Genomic DNA, 17,488 nt, shown 5'->3' with positions numbered 1-17,488 from the left:
ACTTAGTCGCTTGCCTCTAATGTTTCCTTATCACGTGATCAGTGATCAGATCTGAACACAGCAATCTAGATGCGGCTTAATCTTTTCCTCATACTTTGGTGCTTCTCTAGGAAGGTCGACATTTTTATTCCGATAAATGGCAAACTGGCTAGAAGAATGCAAGCCGTTAATAAGCACTTATCCCATAGCCTGTTGCTTCGACCATAATTCAAAGCAACATCTCATTAAGTGACACAGATTATTTCAAATGGTGGCTATCGTGTCCAATAATGGAATCCTTACTGTAATAATTATACAATTCAAAGAACAACCATTTTTATAAATAGACGCCATCTAGAGTCCAACAACACAATCTTTATTTTTAACCTCACAATTCACTGGGGAAAAAAAGCAAATTTTTTTTTCGTTTCTGTAAATAATCTAAGCTTGTTTGGATCATCATAAAAGGATGAAATATAGATTATTAAATCCTCTAGTCCTTGTTAAATTCGTTTTATTCATAAAAGAAGCGGTCTGTCAAAGCTGTTTGAAGCCAGCTGAGTTGAATAAAGGCACAATCATAAATAAGTGTTAGTTTCCTGGACAGTAATTTATATCGTCTCATTTGTATTTATGTCAACATTTCATTAAGACTTCCCTTTCTCTTATCTTTAGCGGTGGGGGGTGGGGATAGAAAGATTCTTTAATGGTTGTGTAGAAACATCAGCGTTCTTTAGCAATTAATCAAGTGGATCCCTTCAGGGAAACAACCATGTCTTCCATCATTCAGCTGCAGAGTGTCTCCCGGCATGGGGTCGGTTTAGCAAGCCACAGTAATTAATGAGTACTCTCAACCAAGGCTTAATTATCAAGACTTAATCAGACATACCCTTTTCAGTTGTTGCTCTTTCTTGAGTCGTTTTTTTTTTCTTTATTTCTAACTTTGGTAGAGTTTTTTTCTTGTCTGTTTTAGTGGCTGTAGGCGATTGGTCGTTCGATAATAATACACAAGACACAGTTCTCTCTGCTTTCCCTTCCAAGAATTTGATTTTATAAATTGCAAGAGGATGCGTAAAAAAACTTGTTTTTATGTTCACTGTTGAAAACAGGGGGGGGGGGGACTACAGAGCGAATACTGTTAATCCCTTTGAAACACGAGATTCTCCAAACTTTCTTTTTCACAATGGAAAAAAAAAAAAAAAAAACACGTAAATCTAACTGCACTCGTTTATTTTAAACTTAAAACCAGCACAGTTGTCTTTTTTATTGGAATTTTTAACTTACTTTAAATAGGAATACGGTAATTAACCATAAGTTATTATTCAATAATTTATTATTTATTATATTTATTATAAGTAAAATTATTCAATAATTTTACTTATAATTTAGATGCCTTCACTCAGTGTACATTTTAAATTATGATATCAATATCATTCATTGTACATGTCAATATAAATAAAAATGAGAAATGAGAAATTAACAATATAACAAATATTGCGTTAATATCATTGAGAAGCGCCACCTACCGCTTCCTATGCAATTATCCCAGTTAAAATGAGATCGCAAGCTCGCGGAATTCACAAAATATCGTGAACTATTCATGAAAAGTTAAAAACACAAGAAAATTATATTAATTCCATTTCTGGAGTTCTTCAAACATTCCTTGGCTAAGTTCACGCAGTTGATATCTCAGTTATTTGTTTTAAATCGATTGCTTTCATTATTTTAATTAACGAATTGAGAGTGGGAACGAGATTTCTTTTATAAATTGTGGTAATTATTTCGAAATTACTTTCAATAAATATTTATAAATAATTGTTATGTTGCAAGTTGCTTTTTTCAAATATTTCAAATATAAAATATTTAAAACTTAAATTTAAAATGATTTTAAAATAAACAAGTTCAAAATATTTTAAAATAAAGTATACATCTAAAATATTTAAATTTTAAATAAAAAAGAATTTAAAACATTAATAAAATATAATCCTAAATATTATATTTTATGAATTGTTTAAAATTAAAATATAATTGAAATAGTTAAAATAATCCTGATATCTGCCTCTATAAGTGCATATGAGTAGAAATAGCATAGATATATTAAGTCGTACAAGACATTGAATAATTCAAATGTGGAGTCTGAAATGGTAGGATTCTTATATGTCTTTCTTTTATTCAGATATCAACAGCACTTGGTCTCCAATTAAACAAATAAAAACATCGTATCTTCCCAATTAATCACAATAAGGAGAGATATCTGTTTTCTCGGATTATTTATTCTCTATCTATTTCTCCAGCTCATCGACTACTGCTAGTTATAATCCAAACGTTTGGAATTCATTAACTGGCAGTTGTATTACGTAATAATACACTGTTTGGAAAGAAGTTAACGGACACCATAGTATTAGAAACAAACAAACAACCATGTGCCCACCTTAATAAGATGTACGACCTTTTATCGCTGCATTGACTGCAACAGTTCTATGGGGCACACTTTCCACAATAGTGATCGATAGCGATCAATGGGAATTTTGGACCATTATTCCGGTAGGTGTGTAATTAGGTGTCCTTGGTGTGTGTGTGTGTGTGTGTGTGTGTGTGTGTGTGTGTGTGTGTGTGTGTGTGTGTGTGTGTGTGTGTGTGTGTGTGTGTGTGTGTGTGTGTGTGTGTGATAGGTTGTCCACTATGGGTAGCACTTGCTCTTGATTCCTTGCGTTTCCAGCCCAGTATGGTATCACTGATTATTGACCTGGCATTGCCCAATTTGTCAACAATGTGCCGAATAGATAAGTCTACAAGATGGCATCCTATCACAACTCTTTCAAACTCCGCCAGTTCTCTTCTCGCAGCCATCTCACCCGGACACAGTTGCACTGGCTTAGGAGCATCATATTCCTGCAATTCACACACTCTACAAGCACGTGGCTCTTTATATGGTACGAATCACGATGCCCATGAGGTGTCCGTTGACTTCTTTTCAAGCAGTGTACGTTTAAATACTGAATGTGAATATATGGATACGGACCAACCACTAAACTTCGAAGCCCCGATCACGTGACCCTGAAGTGCAATATTGTTTGCGCGATGTCGTGCAAATTTGTTTATTTGCATATAAATGAAATTAAACCACATCACTGTGTTTTGTTGACAATGTCTGAAATTATGCATTTTAATTACAATGATAGCATTGAAGTAATTAGCAACAGTTAATTAATTATAATGTTAATTAACTCGTTTCTAAAGTAGCTATTAATGAATTGTCAAAGTGAATGTGTCTCTTATATGAAGAGATTCAAATATTTTAAGATACACAATTAATTAGAATGATAATAATAGTTGGCAACAACAATAAGAAGAAGAATAACAGGAATAATTTCAATGATACATATTTCAATAATAAAGTATTATTATATCCAGTTTTCATTTTCCCATGGTACACGAAAATGTGAGGTTCTTTTTTCCATTTTTGTTTTCTGTTTAGAGACAATAATGCGTCTTTTAAATATCTGAGGTGAATACTTGATTATTTAAAATAAAGACTATATATTTTAAAGTATGTTTCATTTTATCATCTTTATATATCGGTTTTAAACATGAATAGGCTATTTTTTCAGTAAATAAAGCAACCTTTGTAGTACGTGATTGGTCAGTAGTATGAGGCATTATTATAAGCAGTTGAGTTCAGGAACCAAAAAGTCCTTTTTGGAACCACATCAAATTGTTAATGTTTATTTTATTTATGGAAAATTGTTTAAAGGTATGAGGTGTAGAACTGCTTATTAATTTACCATATGAATGTTGCTTATTATATATTATATATTATTATTATTATTACTACACCTTCAGGGAGTCCAAAGACTCATCGAGGGAGGGCACCTACTCTACAACTCTCCGTCTCAACCAACCGCAACTACCATCATCTACACCAATCATCTATCGCCCACTACCACTAGATTTTCACAGATAAGCACAAATATCCATGCCCAAGGCGGGATTCGAACCCACAGCGTTTTGGCTGGAGAGCAGATAACGCTAACCATTCGACCTACCAAACCTAGAACACATGTATCGTGTGCGTGCTAAAGATTGTTTGCTGTAAGGACATACTTGTTATTGTCGATGTCCTTCCAGCCTGTTTTGCAATGAACAATCTTTCTGAGTCTATCACCTCATTTTTTTTTCAGATAGCTTTCTAGTTGCTTATGATAATATATCTTGTTACGAATTCATTTTAATAAGTAATAGTTACAAATTTTTCTGTAATTAATATAAATGTCATTGGATATTACAGTCGAAGTGAAAACCTAAATAGTGACGGTCTGTCATCTGCTGAATTGTCTGAAAAAGGAGACATTTTTGTATGTTTGCTTTAAACCATATGAGGTTATGACATTAAAGTGATACGTGGAAGAGATCTTTCATATCCGAGGTTATTTTTTTCTTTTCTCACGAATAAGCTGAGAATGCGTTATATAAATAATAATCTTTGTTGACACTGCAAACGAATGTTATTCACGTACAGAAAAAGCCATTTGAAGAATCATTTCATGGTAATTCTATCCACGAGAGATTGTTCTACGTACAGCACGTTAGTATACTCAATATGGACCGAAAATTTAGATCAGATTTCTTAACATTGGATTTGAAGCCATATAGGTTGTACTTCTTAGCAAATATATGAAAAGGTCGACTGTTGCAAAAGACAGCAATAGAACGATGAACAGGAAGAAAAATTGATTCTGTGAGTTTGGAGATTTTTGAAACTGTAAAAGGATGGTGAATAGCTTCCGCCATGTTTTAAAAAACATTATGGGGGGAAATGGTTATAAATTCTGATAAACAATGTCCATGGAAACATTTGTAGAAATGCAAATAATATAAATTGAGCGTCTGTATGAAAACGAACGGAGTGAATTGACACATGAGTCAATGAACAATCTAATTCTTCGCTTCTGTACTGCGGTCAGAATTTTGAGGGGCTCATAGGGGGGGGGGGGGGCACCATCAATGATAGAACAGTATTCAATCATTTCATGTAAGCTTTTATATTTTAATAGCTGTTCCGAGTAAAGTAGTGCTCTTGGAGTTAAAAGAAAAGAAATCGTGATTATCTGGAGTTACATGTGTTGTCATTAAGTAAAACAGATGTTGTCGTTGTTTTCTCTTGTCATTTTCTAGGTTTATAGTATAATCGGTGAGATTTGTACGTCTTCCCTGCGTTAATTTTACACTTCTTACATACACGCGGGCAATCGCGTTTAGATTCGAGTCATAAACTATTAATATTATTAATTATTGTCACCACACCAGTTGAAGGTGAGTTAGTCACGCTGTGGTTTGCCACCCGGAAACTCCGGTTTCATCCCACAGAAAAGGCAAACCAGTCTAAACAACATACGCAATTAAACAAAAAATTACATTATAACTAAATATAATATCATTTTATGATTTCATAATAATATCTCGTATACGCCTCGTGGCAGTTGTATCATAGGCTTTTCCAGATAAAGTAGACAGTTTTTTTTCTCCCCGAAACTCTGGTTTTTCGTCGTGTATACAGGCAAATCGACCATGAGCACACAATATATAGTAATAGTTGTAGTGAGCGGTAAATGGCGCTGTATCTTGATGGTAGTAGTGTCGTAATTTGGAGGATGTAGTAGAGTGGTATACCCTCCCACAATGAGCCCTTGAAGTTTTTAGACTAACGTAATAAAAAAAATAATAATTTTGCTGGATACAAGCAAATATATATATATATATATATACTTCAAGTTGACTTCTATCTGTAAACTGCCCGTACTCAACTTAGGAGAGTTCGAAACAGGTGTTATCATACAGCATACTACACAGAGAGGATAATCCAGTTAAATGAAGACTCACATCTTCACAAACTCACTTCAATCATTTTCTCACAGAATTCACGTATGCTTCTCCTGTAGGTATTTTGTATTTTCATGGGCGCTGTTTTGATGAATTGGCTACCCCTTAATCCACTGCTTGTAAACGTAGAAGCAACTGCTAGTCAACATCCATTTACTGTACCAACTTTAAACATATCGAACTAATTTTTGATATTCCTCTGTCATACTGTATGACTCCATGCTTGGAGACTGTCTTCAAGACACAATTTTCCCTATGAATTACAACAGAATTTATTTAGAAAATATGATGTATGTCAACATGTTCCTTTTTCCTTCTTCAGTACTTCAAAATAGGAACAACAATGCATGATACACTGGTGTAAAACACGTCGCAACTGGCCTCTAGAGTAGTAAAAGTCCATGATTGTAGACGATGAGTAAACACTACGCTCTTCATCGATCAGATGGCAGAGTGTGAGAACAAGGAACCTCTTATGGTAACAAGGAACCTCTTATGTCAGAATGCAAGTTAAATATAAAGCTCAATAGAAGGATGGACACCTATGTTACGTTTCTGAAGAATACTTCTTACACTGGGGGAATTTTACACAAGAAAGGAGTCTTTTTAACACGATGGTGTATATGTCATATTATACTATATTCAATTGCAATGATTTAAAGAAAATAATGAGAAAATTATTTTGCACAGAGTTCCAATGTCTATCCAACAGGACAACCTTAGAACAAACTGAAATGTCGAGTGTGGGCTAAACTCATCCGGCTAACAACGGCATGTGAATTAACACTTTTGTTGCAGTGAGAGCGATCCAAATTACCTGACTCATATTATCGCCAGCTGGTGGAACAGACGCCTAAAAGAGTTCAGTGTGGTAAGGATACACACGCGAGGAGGAGTGTGCTATTTACGTTTCTCTAAAACATAGCGCTGTCCTAATTATTATTTAAACATAGTGCACATGTAACGATTTCGAAGAGGAAGCCGAAACCAATAAACCAAAACAAAAGTTAGTCTTTGTGACTGTTAAAAGCAGTTCTTGTAATATCATCATCATCATCACGAACCACGGACTCACTGCCCGTTGGTGTCCGATGCCTCCTTCACTATCTTCTTCCGCCTTTCTTTGTCACAGTGTCGCAATTTCTGTACACCAATTCCACACCAGTCCTTTATGTCGTCTATTCATTCTCTGTATGGTCTACCTCTTCTGTTTACACCATCCATAACACCAAACATGAATATCTTTATTATCCGGTCCTCGCTCATTCTACAGATGTGTCCAAATAATTGCAGCTTCCCTTTTATGATCTTCTGCATTAGATTCTGTTTCGGTTGTATCTTCTGATAGAGCTCTTCATTGGTGATTTTCCGTACCCATCCTATTCTTAGAATCTTCCTGTAACAAGTTCTTTCAAATGCCAAAATTCTTTTTCTTGATTCCTTATTTATTACCCACGTTTCAGATCCATACACCACTGAAGATGCATGTTTCCAGTACTCTTAGTTTTGTTTGCAGACTCACTTTACTTTTCCAGATGTTATCCATGGCCTTCAGATTTGTTCTTCCCTTTGCAATTCTGATCTTTATTTATTTTTTACAGTCTAAGTCATATGTCAGTTTACTTCCCAAATATGTGAATTGTTCTACATTTTCTATATCAATTCCATCCACTTGTATCTTTTGTTTCATGTTCTTCTCACCAAATACCATTGTCTTTGTTTTTTTCAAAGTTCATAACAAGTCCAAATCTCTTCCCTTCTTCATTTAGCAGTTCAAGGTTTTTTGTAGTACTCTTTCATCTTCTTCAATAATAAGAATGTCATCTGCATATCTCAGATTGTTATAATAATATATAATAATATAATATTATAATTATCCTTAGTATACTTAGAATTATCCATTTAATGTCAGTTATTGATCAAAGAGATAATAAGTCTAGTGCCTATTGTGCGAAAAGCAGAAATTGTTGCTATGGAAACATGGAAGTTTAACATCCCATTGTTATCAGTCATATAAATAAACGAAATTCATTTCTTCTACTGATAAAGACAATTTTCGCAAAAAGTGCATTTATCACTAGATGTAATTTTAGCCAGAATCATGAGGAAGCCTTCCAAAGCAATCACGTTTGTAAATCAATGGGGAAAGGTCAAAAGATACATTTTTTGCATCAGTAGTTAACCGAACCAAATACGTTAGCTATTGAAACTACCTAACTGTTCCAATGTGAATGAAAGTAGTCCAAAACAAGGAAATACACGGTTTTCATTAAAGAACCCATTTATCTAGCTACGCTTGCGGTTTTTCTCTGATTAATTAAGCAAACATCCTTGTGGCCCTAATTATGGGGGCGGTAATTGTGTTTAATGGAAACTAAACCGTATACTGCTATCAGATAACATGCACGCAAACTTTGACCCCTCGTTGCAGATAACATCATCATTTGATGGGCTTAAAAGGTGATTAAGAATGCAAGGAGCATGTACCGCAACTCCTTATATCCATTTACTGTCTAAATATCGTAAAGATGCTGCAATTCAAAGCAAGTTTCATCATACTTTATGTCTCATCCATTAATGGGACTTAGTAAATTAGCTGCTAGTGAGAAAACTAACACGTTTTAATGAAAATTAGCTGGAAATGGGATGAAGTAGCTATGTTAATGGGAAGTAATAACATTGTTAATTATGTATTAAGTAGGGACAAGTAAGCGGAAGGGCTATTAACATTTCTTTACACTCTTTAAATTGTATCTTCCACGAAAAATTGTAGAAAACTTTGTCCAGAGGATGGAGGTAGCAGCGGAGATGTCTACTTGTGGTCAATTTTGACAGTGGATAATCATCGCTGAGGAAGCACAGAATAGATCCTGAGAGTTTCTGTGTCAGTAAATGAAATAAATTGTTAAGAAATCGATTATAAGCAATCTAACTGCTATCTCTTTAAACAGTCAATGATTTTCTAACCAGCAGGATGTGGGCTCGAGTGTCACTATGAATATGTAGGTGAAATTCTTCTTATTATATGCCTGATTATTTAATTCCCGCTAGTCAAACTATGGTACTAAATGTACTATAAGTTTAGGACCTTTTATAGGAAGTATTGAAGCAATACTCGAAGTTCAACGAAATAAAAAATCATGTCTATAAGAACTATAATTTCATACTTTGAAATTATGAAAGATTAAACTATCATTATTATTATTTAACACCTCCAGGGAGTTCAAATACTCATCGAAGGAGGGCACCTGCTCTACAACTATGTCTCCACCACTGACCACCAACTGACCGCAAGTACACCAAACACCATCTACCGCCGACCACCACCACTGGTATTTCCACAGGCAGTCACAACATCCATGCCCACGGCGGGACTCGAACCCGCAGCCTTTTGGCTGGAGAGCGGATACGCTAACCATTCGGGCAACCAGGCTGTATATATCAACTATGATAATTATTTTTTCATACTCTGATTGCACTAAAATGATATTAAATTATTATTATTATTATACATCTACATGCCAGACATGATAAACAAAGTACATTTTGAACACAGAAACCTTACAAACTACAATAGCCTGAAAAGAACACTAAGGATATATTATGAACAAGAAACACGCACCCAAAAAATACCATACTAATTATTATTATTATTATTATTATTATTATTATTATTATTATTATTATTATTATTATTATTATTATTATTATTGTAAAACACTAACTCTTCACATCCTTAAGAACAAGATTAGAAATCACTTAAAAACTAAATAATGAAGATCTCAAACATAGGCGAACATATCTGGTCAGACAATATAAACTTCAAGGTCTTTGACTCTTAGAAGAAATGGTCAAACAACATTTCCACCAATACCAACTTCACTATGGTACACACAAACATAAGAAGTATAAAAAAACACTGTCTTACATTGATAACACAGCTTAACTACACCATGATAAACATAGATGCGCTAATACTGACCGTAGTTGCAATAAATGACACAGAAATTTATGCCTACAACATTAATAATTACCAAACCTGCGACGTCTGTAGACCAAACAAAAGAGGAGGTGGCATTGTGGCTCTTATCAAAGAAAAATACAAGGTGACTGAAAAACAAACTCATTTCGAACATGTGGAAATATTAATTTTGGCAATCACAAATAGCCACAATAGTATCAAATACACAATAAACACAATATACAGATCCCCAGATAATAATCCACTCAGCTTTCTTCATGAGTTAGAAGCATGGCTAAGCGTCATCGAACCCCGTACAACACGCAGGCTCTTCCTAATAGGAGACATTAACATAAATACTCTTGATCACGCTTCTTCAACCACTAACACATACCTTGATATACTAAGTCAGTACAACATAAACCCTACCATTAACTCCCCAACAAGTGAAGAAATACTCAATAACTCACTAGCACAATCATGCATTGATCATATCAACTCCCATCAAAATTGCCGATCACTGCTTTGTCTCAACTTCGTTTTATTACGTTTCCTAACCCTCTCCCCTCCCACCACCACAAAAGTCGACAAAACTGGATCATACTAAAGAGCATTGTCGATAACCACGTGAAAAATACAGACTGGAATTCTCTACTTAAAATAAATGATCCTGTAACATTATACGAGAATTTTCAACTAAAGTTCACAGAATACAAAAAAGCAACAAAGCCTACACAAACGAGGCGACAAACAGACAATAATCCATGGATAAATGAAGACATACTAAACAGTATTACTGTAAAAGAAAATCTGTGGAAAAAAACTCAAAAAGTCACCCAGTAACACGCATTTACAAACTTTATACAAAAACACAAGAAATCAACTAACAACAAAAATTCGTAGGGCAAAAAGACGCTACTGCTTCCAAAAATTCATGGAATATAACGGTAACATGAAGCAAACATGGGCTACACTCAACGAATTAGTAACTCGAAAAAAGAAAAACTTCAGCACAAGACTTTATTGCAAAAAGCTTCGGTCAGGACACAAACCATGAGGAACTAGCAAACACAACTCAAAAAAGACAAACTACCAACGATCGACAAAAAACTACCGACACGAAGTCAACAACAAACGATGTATTTTCCACCCGTAACAAAACAGGAACTGAAAGAAGCACTCCTAACACTAAAACCAAAGACCACTCCAGGAATAGACAAAATAAGACTCACAGACCTTATAACACACTTTGAGCAAATAAATGTAATACTTTTGAGACTCGTGAACATAATATTCATCACAGGCATTATTCCACAACAAATAAAAACTGCAGTAATTACGCCAATATACAAACAGGACAAAAGAAACGATACTCAGAACTACAGACCAATAGCTACACTACCAGTCATCTCAAAAATTCTAGAAAAAATAACACACACCAGACTACAGAACTATCTACAGAAGTACAACATCATCTCACAAAATCAACACGGCTTTCAGAAAACAAATAGCACCATCACTTTATTAGAAAACATCGCCGACACAATAAACAAAGCTCTCGATAAAAACAAATACGTTGTCCTTATACTGCTGACTTAACCAAAGCATTTGATACACTTGAACATGACATACTACTCACCAAACTATACTCAATAGGTATAAGAGGAATACTGCATACTGGTTCAGGAACTACCTCAAAAAGCCGGGGTATACAAATAAAACACGGTGTTCCTCAAAGTGCATATTATCACCGACTCTATTCAACATATACATTAACGATGTTCATAATATGGCTATAAGAAGTCAAATATTTCAGTACGCAGATGACACTGCACTACTAGCAATCCACCCAGACATCAACACGGCTCTCTGCAAAGCACACCAAGAACTAAATGAAATCATACTTCTACCAAAATGCAATTCTAATCAACGTCACCAAAACACAGATGTTGATAATACACAACCCAAGATTCATCTGCCCCGCACCGCTATCGATACATTGTCACACATACCGCTGCATTAACAACAACAATACCTGCAACTGTCCCGAAATCAAACCTGTAACACACGCAAATACCTCGGTCTCTATATAGATTGCAACCTTAATGGACAAAGCATATAGAATACCTATATACCAAACTTCGGATCATCGCAGCAAAACTCTTCCAAGTTAAAGACATTATTCCACCCAACATAAAAAACTCCTATATCACGGTATCTGCGAATCCCTTACTCAGATACGGTATAACAGTCTATGCAAACGCATCAAACAGCCACCTAACAAAATTAGAAACATTACACTGGAAAATTGTGTCAACAGTGATTTGGACACCTTACACACAACAACCAATATCCGACCAGCACATGGCGACACAGAGAATCATAAGCATTAAAAACCTGAAACACTACATGACATTAACAAGGAATTACTTCAACATCACCTATCGAAACAACAGAGACACATATCGTATAACACGACCTACAACAACTCTCTACATCCCCACACCCTTCAACAACTCATACGGTTCTTTTGTGAGATCACATCAGATACCCACGCAACTCAACAACCAACCCAGAAATTTCAAACACATAGATAACTACAGAACATTAAAAAACGAACGCTGGAAAATATACCAACAAAGTTAATAAACCATTAACACTGATATACACATCACAAATCACCAGCATCCAATGCCTACATCCCATGCATAAACAGTAACAACAACATAAACAGTGAGGGCTAAATCCCACTCTCTTCATAAAAGCTAACTGAAGCTTCGAAGTAGGTGGGATTAACTTGCCTCACTCATCTACACGTAATCCTCATTATTAAAAAATTGTGAGTTGACATTGTATATTTGTGAGAATTGGGAAATATAATATTTTAATATGTAACATATATGTAAATACAGTTGTATAATCACACTTTCTCAAACTTTAAAAAAAAACCCCAGTAAACTACAACATATAATATTATATAACTTGTGTAACTCTTAACTATATAATTGTAAATTATTACTGTGATTGTTATTTTAAAAAATAGCAAAAAAAAAAAAACTATGTTATCATCGTTATTATTGAAATCTCATTATATGTAGCACTTAGTGCTGAACCTTGTAAAATAATATACTGAATGTCAATCAAGATGATCATTGTATATATGTAAATATTTGAGAGTTCAATAAAAAAAAATTAATTATTAACTGAGATCTCTATGGAGTCAGGGACTCATCGAGAGAAGCCGCATATTACACGCACCAGCTATCCTACTTATTCTTGAATTCATTCACACTGCTTGCACTCACAACATCAATGGCAATCCATTCCAATCACGCATGAGAGAAATATCTAGCCCTCACACCCCCCTTCTTGGCGGCATACATTCTTAGCTTCCAAGGATGCCCTCTTGTCCTTTCTCCACCCTCCATAATTCGAAAAATTCCATCAATTGAAATCCTGTATGACTCTTTCAGAAGTTTGTAAGTCTCAACCATATCACCCCTCTTTCTCTTGTTTGCTACTGTCTACAGTCTCTACAAATTCTCAATCTGTCTTCATAATCGATATTCCACAATCCTGATATCATTTTAACACTGTTATTTGCACTCTCTCTCTCTCTCTCTCTCTCTCTCTCTCCACTGTATCAGAATCACAACGGAAATCAGGAGACCAGACCTGCGCACAATAGTCCAAGTGAGGTCTTATCAAGGCCTTGTAAAGAGGCAAAATGACTTCCTTATCTTTGCATGTCAAAGTTCGTTTCAGCATTGCAATTATCTTTTTCAGTTGTATTTGCAATCTTTTCTGCATGGCCCCTCAACTTCAACTTCCTACCTACTACGAGTAACACTCCAAGATCCCTAGCCTCATGTTTCTTCTAGCCTAATCCCACCAATATAATACGACATTGGATATTTAATCACATCAAAGTGCATGACCTTACATTTATTAACATTGAAGTGACATCCATTTTCCAATGCCCACAATTCCAGTCTATTCAAATCATTCTGGAAGTACTGCATATCAGCAGCATTCCTGATTACCCTACCTATCTTTGCATCATCAGCAAATAATTGTATGTCGCTTGTCAAATCCTTCCCAATATCATTAATGTACAGATTGAATAACAGGGGACCAAGCGCAGATCCTTGTGGTACACCACTGGTTACTTTAAATCTTGCATACTCACATTCCCCGTACACCACTTTTTTTTTAGATCTGTATATCTAATATTCTATAATCCACACCATGTTCTCTAATTTATGCAACAGTCTACCATGCTGTATTCTTTCAAAAGCCTTGGCAAAATCCAAAAGTTTAATGGTGTATCCATTCCCCTTGTCCAGTTCAATAGCAAATACAATTTAAATTGTATTTGAATTGAATAGAAAATACAATTTAAATCAAAAAATTTAAATTGCATTTGCAAATAACAATTTAATTTTTTTAATTTAAATGTTTATTAAAATTTATTTATTTAAATTTACGCCCATATTTTCAGGAACAGAAGTGGGCGTAAACCGAGGGCTACCTGTATTTGCAAATAACAATTTAAATTTTTTAATTTAAATATATTTATTTAAATTTATTTATTTAAATATCCATTGTATTTAAATTTAAATTGTATTTTTAATATTATTTGCTCAGAACGACTTGTTCTGCTTTAATTGTCTAATATATTATATATTAAAGGTGTATTATACTTCTTAAAAGTTTTCAATATATATTAAATTATTTAAAACATTAAATTAAAATGAAATAAAAAATATTACTTTAGATAATTTTTCATATTCTAGCTATAATAATAATAATAATAATAATAATAATAATTATTATTATTATTATTATTATTATTATTATTATTATTATTGTTGTTGTTATTATTATTATTATATAATATTAAAAAATAATAATAATAATAATAATAAAATTTTTGATGGTGTATTTTTTAAGAACTTTCAAAATGTTATTACACTATTTAAATGTTTATATTCCTCTTTTAATCTTTTTTCTCGCGTTATATCCCACTTGGTGCAGGGTCCGCTAATTTACATGATGAAACTTGAAGCGATCCCAACTGGCTTGTAGCAGAGCCTGAAGTATGAACTGGAATCGAACTCAGGTCTTGTCAACCAAAAGGCTTCGTCTATACCAATAATTTTCAAAAATGTGTTATATTTTTTTAAAACGTTAATTTATGCATTAAATAAAAATATTGCTTATAATGATTCGATATTAAATACATAAATGCATTTAAACAAAATGTACATGTTTATGTTTAAAAAATGCATATGTTTAAATACATAAATGTATTTAAACGTGTATGAAATTTATAAAAGAATCACATATTTTCGAAATATTTAAAAATTAACAAATAAAAATATATATAATATAATTTAGAATATTATTAATATTAACTATATTAAATTTTTTAAAAGATATTTTAATAGACTTATTTTATAATTTCACACCTTTTAAAATATAAGATAAAAGAAATTTATGATTGAGTAACGATAAAAAATAGACTATTTGTTACTATTCACCATCTGTTACCCTGGGTCAAAATCATAAAAAAAAAGCAAAACAGAATTAGAATTTATTTCTTTTTTCAATTTATTCAAAACAGAAAAAAATAGAATTTTATCTTTTGTATATTTCTGAAATGAAGGAATGGTGAAGGGAAAAAAAACGCAGGTGCACGATTTTATAATTGATTTAACATTCTACTGAAGATATTAAAATAAAATGCCATTTAATAAAGCATATTTCGTACGAAAATTTTCCAGGCTCTAATTACCGATCACTTAAGTTGGCAACATGTTCAAGTTTCGTAGCTGAAGTGTTAACCACAAGGAACAAGAAAAAATAGACGCTTTCGGCGAGTTTATTAAAGCAAAGATGCTTAGATGTTTTGCTAAATGGCTGTTTATTTATAATTACAATCATATAACGGATTATCATAACTGGCATGCTCTCCGCTGTTGTCGCAAAGAAAAAAAATTAAATTCACTGTATACATGCGAAATAATTAAATGTTAATTGAGATACTTGGTGAGCAGCCAGGTTAAATTCATTATTCCTTAGAGTGTGTTTTGGCATACTTCTAGAAAATTTATGAGAGTTAAAATAGGATGATTATGTTAGAAAGAGAAACAAATTTATGAAATAATTATTTAGATAAAAAAAATCAAATATAGTAAATTAAAATTTATTTGTTGACTTAAGTATGAAGAGCTAATAATAAGCTTCATTTTGGCAATGAAAACATTACTTAAATTAAGGGGATATTAAATCCCACATAGTTTTAAAACCGAATAAGAAACTCAAAGATTGGAATCAGAGAGTTTCTTGCCGAATATAGTAAACTATAAAGTATCGGCGACACTAGCGTTAGCAAATGCAAGTGATCCTAGTACGTAGTACAATACCGGGCAACTCGTAGCAAAGGTGGGGGAAAGTTCAGATCGCTATTCTTAGGTATTTTCCATAATGTAAAAACACATTTCCTAGGAAATGTATGCTGCTATTACATTATGGTGGGAGGTCACTACCCAGACCGGTTTCAGCCTTTTTTGAGGCTTCATCAGTGAGTAGCTAGACCTAATGCCAAAGTGTATAGCGAAAAGAACTTATGTACTCTGCGAACGAGCATACATTTCCTAGGAAATGTGTTTTTACATTATGGAAAATACCTAAGAATAGCGATCTGAACTTCCCCCACCTTTGCAACGAGTCGTCCGGTATTGTACTACGTACTAGGATCACTTGCATTTGCTAACGCTAGTGTCGCCGATACTTTATAGTTTACTATATTCGGCAAGAAACTCTCTGATTCCAATCTTTGAGTTTCCTATTCGGTTTTAAAACTGTGGGATTTAATATCCCCTTAATTTAAGTAATTTATTTGTTGATAATTTTTAACTGTAAACCTTTTCCTGTAGTTTGTAATAGAAAAATGTCTTCAGTCTTATCAGAGAAATGAGGGTGATGCCAAAGAATCCATGTCGGATTCCCTCAAGATTTCATCAATTAAAACTAGGATATTTTAACAAATTTGTGAGGAAAGAAAAGAACAAAGAAATCATTCTTAATACGGGAAGAATGTATTTCCTTTCTATTTAAGAAAAAAAAATTTTCCGAAAATTTTTCTGAAATATTTACATTCAAGCACTTTGCTCTGACCTTTGACCTTTAATCCTATTCGTCTCGGAAGGTTCTTAGGTTATTCAAGTTTGAAATAAATTACCATTGTAATTTGGTTTTCTCGTCCCTACCACTAAACACAGAAACAATACTGGAATTCAATTTCTACAGAGAAATTTAAGACGAAGCACCAAATGTGCATTCTCACTAAAACGAAGATATTTTATCCACGTTTCTGATTTTTTTTTTTTTTTTTAAGCTCATGTAGCGTTTAATGTATCGGATTTTCTTCTAAACGGGCCCTCTGAAATGAATAGAAGAACGGAAGAAATCAAGTTGTACGAGATGGATGCGTTTGATCTACTTACTCGTGATGTCAACCCAACCAATGTTGTTAGGAATCACGTGAAAGAAAAATGAGATCCTGGTTTAGATAAAATATAAATTGTGCGTTTATTTGTGTGAAGATGAAACCGTTTTAGGCCATGACTGACGGGAAAAAGAAGACAATACAAAGTTTTCCCA

Source organism: Typopeltis vanoorti, chromosome 18, assembly GCF_054136105.1.
Source record: "Typopeltis vanoorti isolate ZY-2024b chromosome 18, IOZ_Tvanoo_1.0, whole genome shotgun sequence".
In the NCBI taxonomy this organism is placed as follows: Eukaryota; Metazoa; Arthropoda; class Arachnida; order Uropygi; family Thelyphonidae; genus Typopeltis; species Typopeltis vanoorti.
This window is presented reverse-complemented; position numbering follows the sequence as displayed.